Source organism: Bison bison, unplaced genomic scaffold (assembly GCF_000754665.1).
Source record: "Bison bison bison isolate TAMUID 2011002044 unplaced genomic scaffold, Bison_UMD1.0 scf7180017864180, whole genome shotgun sequence".
Taxonomy (NCBI): domain Eukaryota; kingdom Metazoa; phylum Chordata; class Mammalia; order Artiodactyla; family Bovidae; genus Bison; species Bison bison.
In genome coordinates this window covers 1,509,064-1,514,637 of record NW_011494752.1, presented here as the reverse complement: position 1 = coordinate 1,514,637, position 5,574 = coordinate 1,509,064, and positions in this window count along the sequence as shown.

Sequence of the window (5,574 nt, the reverse complement as noted above, 5' to 3'; positions counted from 1 at the left end):
ACTCTGTCCTGGGAAATCCCATGGACAGAGGAAGCTGGCGGGCTACAGTCCATGGGGTTGCAAAAAGTCGGAGAGGACTGAGCGACTAACACTCTCCATTTAAAAAAAACAATTTGCTGCAAGCCCTAGTTCCACTCTTCCACATATATTCCCAAAGAACCCCTTGTTCATATATTCAGGAAGGTATGTAGAAAGATACGTTCTGAAGCATTGCTTATAATAAAGGAAAGCCACTCTGAAACTTTGCTTATAATAAAGGAAAGCCAGTAAAAAACACAGGTAGGGGGACATTGAGTAAACTACGTACCATTCACATTGTGTGAGAAGAAATTAAACAAATGAGTCATGTCAATATTTAGTGATGTGGAGAATCTCAAAGAACCAGCTGTTGGGTAAAATAAAAGCAGCGGGAAAGCAATGCATATAACATAATTAATGCTGGCATACACTTAAAAGAGGACATCTCTATAGGTACATACGAGTATGCACCTAAGTACATAAACAGTTCAGTTCAGTCTCTCAGTCGTGTCCGACTCTTTGCGACCCCATGAATTGCAGCACGCCAGGCCTCCCTGTCCATCACCAACTCCCAGAGTTCACCCAAACTTATATGCGTCGAGTCGGTGATGCCATCCAGCCATCTCATCCTCTGTTGTCCCCTTCTCCTCCTGCCCTCAATCTTTCCCAGCATCAGGGTCTTTTCCAATGAGTCAGCTCTTTGCATCAGGTGGACAAAGTATTGGAATTTCAGCTTCAACATCAGTCCTTCCAATGAAACCCAGGACTGATCTCCTTTAGGATGGACTGGTTGGATCTCCTTGCAGTCCAAGGGACTCTCAAGAGTCTTCTCCAACACCACAGTTCAAAAGCATCAATTCTTCAGCGCTCAGCTTTTCTTATAGTCCAACTCTCAGGAAACAAACCAGACTGACCTCAAGGATTTCCCGGAAGATAAGCTAATTGAAGGATAAGTATTCAGGGGAACACAAGCTTGTCTCTGCTATTTTAATTTTTACAACAAGAATGTGTTTACATATTATTTGTTAATTTAAAATGATTAATGGCTAATTAAAAATAATTTCTTAGGAAACACTACATGATGGACTTTTACAACTAGGTATTTGTAATATGGGCTTCCCCAGTGGCTCAGCAGTAAAGAATCCACCTGCAATGCAGGGGCCACAGGATGCCTGGGTTCGATCCCTGGCATGGGAAGATCCCCTAGAGGAGGGCATGGCAGCCCACTCCAGTATTCTTTCCTAGAAAACCGCATGGACAGAGGAGCCCGGCATGCTATAGTCCATGGGGTCACAAATAGTCAAACATGACTAAAGCAACTTAACATGTATGTATTATAGTAAATCCCTCTTCCCCTCCCTGTACACACACCACTGACCTCTGTGTCCCCACTCATGCATGCTGACACTCTAATCTTGAGTTAGGAAAGAAGAGTGAAGTTTGGAAAGAGATCCCCCCACAAAAGGTTTCTAGGCTCCTGCACTTAGCCCAGGTCCTTTGCTTTGATTTTCCTTCTTTATGAGGCAAGGGGGTGAAAAGGGAAGAGAAGGCATCAGAACTTTTCCTTCTTTCTTTTTTTGGTTGCAATGGGAGGCATGTGGGATCTTAGTTCCCTGAGCAGGAATCGAACCCCTGCCCCCTGCAGTGAAAGCTGGGTATCTTATCCACTGAACCATCAGGGAAGTCTTAAGACAGAACTTTTTAAGAGGGACTTGGAGAGAGTCTGGGTGCAGGAAGGCTTCTTCGGTTGGGATGACTTGGACCTGGAGGGAGCTCCTTCTGTTCTGGGTACTTGAGGATGGGAAGCCTTAGGGACACCGTGGTGTCATCCTCTGACAGGGATCTAAGGATTCTGACGATGAGCAGGTAGCCTCCCTGAGTATTGCACGTGATGAGGACAGGTGGGCTGGACCTGGAGTGACTGCCCCCACCTGAGCCTGCAACCAGCAGCCAGCTTGAGAGCACATGGGAGGCATTTTGGGGCAACTTTCTGAAACAACTGGGGGGTTTCCAGAAGTGCTGGAGTGAGTGGCCACTATGTGGGCCACCATTCTAGAACTGTTGAGCCAGTAGCCATGTGGATCTCAAACAAATCATTATAATCGAGTGTGTGGGTGCTGAGAATTGTTCTGGAGAAGGGGCAGGTGGGAGCAACGGGAGGGAGCCCTCATGTCTGCCTGGGAGTGAGATGCTTCACAGAGGGCACCACCCTAGAGCTAGAGGCTGAAACACCTGTTGGTGTCTGTCAGGCAGGAGGTCCTGGGAGAGTGGAATCACTGCTCCCGGGCCAGTGGTCATTTGGTTTGGTTGGGGACATGCGGGGGAGGAGAAGACCAGGGAAGAGGTCCCAGGTGCTGTAAGCTCAGCCAAGGAGTTGATTTATCCTGAAGACAGTGGAAAGTCATTTTAACCAGGGATGTGATGTGGTCAAATTCATATTTTAGAAATTGCCAAGGGTTCCACATGTTGAATGGGTTGTTGGGATGACTGAGGCATGGCCAAGGGTAGGGAGACCAGGTTAGGGCCTGTTGAAATAGTCCCCATTAGAGACAAAGAAGATCCATCAATCCTGGAATGATGATGGAGAGTAACGCAGAGACAAGAAATGACTGGCCATGCTACGAGAAACTCAAGGCCTTGCTCAGGCCAGGTAGCTGATGTCATGGGGACCGAGGCCAACACTGGGGGCAGGAGCTCCCCCGAGTCCAGGTCCAGCTCCATCTGCAGCAGCTCATGGCTGTCACTTCCCCCAAGTGGGAACCCAGGGAAGGTGGGTCATGGCTGTCTGGGCCAGCATGACCCCTGGTGTTCCTCTTGAAGTCCCCAGGGGAGGAAAAACCAGCCTGACGGGAACCAGGGCCAAGCATGGGGAAAGGCAAGGAGCGCTGAGTGTTAGGGAACTGCCTGAGGTCCAGGCCAGTGGGGGAGGGAGAGGGTCAGCCTCCCCCTACGTGCCACATTCCACACTCAGGAAGACAGGACTGGCCTCTCCCTGCCCTGTCATCCCCCACAGGGCTGAGCGTACTGACCAGGTTCAGCTCCTCTCCACACAGGGAGGGCACTGGCTGGTCACTTAGCCAGTGGTGCTTCTCTCTGCCTCTTCCCTGGCCCTGGGCTACCTGGGCCCCATTTGGGGCCCTGTGCCAAACCTCAGCCCATACCACATAGACTGGGGCCTGGGGAGGGCCAGACACAGAGCAGAGAGAAAGAAAACTGTCCCACATCTCCTCTGATTTTCCAGAGCCCACCGTGGTTTCCTGGGTGGGTCTTCTGCTAAATTCCCTGGCACCAACATCCTCAAGGGAATCGGCGCTGCCTCCCTAGGGGCAGAGACTCTGGGATATGGGATTCTTTCATTTCAGAATCCCTAGGTGAACCCTACTGAGCCCTAGCTGAGCTCTGCATGACAAGACTCCTGTGCAGGAACTGAAACTGTCTTCCTCAAAATCAGCTGTTTTTTTTTCAGCAAACAACTGCCGTGCACCAGAGGCTAACACGTGGGGGCCACATCCCTGCCCTCCAGGAGGGGAGAGGCCCTTCCTCAGGCCTGGAGCATCCTCCCTTCACACCGGCCTCCTCACTTTACCTGGATGCCAGTAACTCTGGTTCCTCTTTCAGTGCTCAGCCTGGGCATTATCTCCTCTGGGACGTCCACCTGATGCATTCAGACCAGACCAGTTTTTCTCAGCCACCCCTACCCCTGGCCTCCAGACTCGTCCCCTGGACTCACCCCTGCACTCAACCCCATTACACGTCCCAGCTTTGTCTCCGCAGCTAGACAGAGCCTGCTGGCTGCATCTAGCCCCAGGCCGACGCCAGCACAAGTAAATGCTTAATGATTGTTTGCTGGAAAAGATGAAGAAAAGGGAGACCTCTTTTTTCATTCAACCAATAATTACGGACTACCCTGTAGACTCTGTGCTTCTAGAACAAAATGGTCAAAAGCTCCCTACCCTCCTGAACTTTCATTCTGGGTGGGGCAGACAGTGTGATTCTAGGAGTGAGGGGCTCATGGGAAGAAGCAAAGAAGGGAAGGGGTGAAGGGTGATGGGGGGAGCCATGGAAGATGGGGAAAGAAGGTCCCTGAGGAGATGGCATGTGGACAGAGACCTGAGGGAGACAGAGAAGCCTCCAGATCCCTGGGCACCAGGCAGAGTGTACAGCAGGGACAGACGCCCTGAGGAAGAATGCCCGGGGTGGAGAGGTGTGTGCTGTGTGCCAGGGGTTGGCGTGCAGGAGGCAAGGCCTGCAAGAGGCCAACAGACAGGCCTGCAGTCTTATCAGGGAGAGGGCTTAATTCTGAACCTGCAGAAGAAAATGGCAACCCACTCCAGTATTCTTGCCTGGAGAATCCCATGGACAGAGGAGGCTGGCGGGCTACAGTCCATGGGGTCTCAAAGATTTGCACACGACTAACACTTTCACTGTTTTCTTTTTTTGTTTGTTTTAATTGGAGGCTAATTACTCTAGAATATTGTGGTGGGTTTTGCCATACATTCACGTGAATCAGCCGTGGGTGTACATCTGTTCCCCATCATGACCCTTCCTCCCACCTCCCTCCCCATCCCTTCCCTCAGGGTCATCCCAGTACACCAGCCCTGAGCATCCTGCCTCATGCACTGTTTTCTTTTATTCTGACAGTAAAGGGGCTCTGTTGAGAGGAAACCTGGGATCCCTCTGGCTCTCCAGACCAGGCTCAAGGAAGGGAGCTGGAGATCTGATAAGAGATTCTTACAAAGGCCACGCAGAGAAGCTGGGGGCTGGTTCCAAGGAGATGTGCAAGGTTGGTGAGAAGTGGTCTGACCTGGGTTGTATCCTGAGGACAGAGGCAGGAGATGGGGCTAATGGAGTCACATGGAGCTCAAGAGAGGGAAGGGAAACCCGGAGGGCGCCTAGCTTGGGGCCTGAGCCTGGGATTTCACCGCAGTCGGCGGACTGGTCTGGAGCCTGACTTATCTGATCCCCTCTCCAGAAGGTCAGTGGTCACTCACCACCCCCAGGGTCATCCCTGGATCTGCTGAAGAAGTCCTGGTAGGATTAGTTTCTGATTGGGTTCTACTCACCAAGCACCCACTGTGCTCACGTCTACCGGCGCTGATGCCCACTATTGGAAGGGGAAAGACAGGCTGTGTCCACGCTGGTCCTGGCCCCACCAAAGCCCACAGTCAGGGCTGGGAGTAGGGAGGCTCCAGGAAAACCAGAATATGCATTTCCCAAAATTTCAACAGAGCAACAAAGATCGTGTATCAGCTCTATAATCAGGGGTGGAGGTGTTTCTATTTTTTCAGTTCTGACTTGCTCCAGGTTCCACCAGTCCCAAGTTGGCAAGTGGGACCCGGTAGATTGAGTGAGGATTGGCCAGGTTAGCCGAGTTCCTGGAAAAACTGCTTCTTCCCCAGAGGAGGGGTGGTGGAAGGGTGTGTGTTGGGGGTGGGGGGTACATTCTTGTGAGCAGCTGAAGTGTCTCCACTCTGGAGACAGAATGCTGAGCCTTGACCCCTCCTGGCTCCTCTGGACTCTTCCTGGCTCTTCCTGGCTCCAGCCGGCTACAGGATA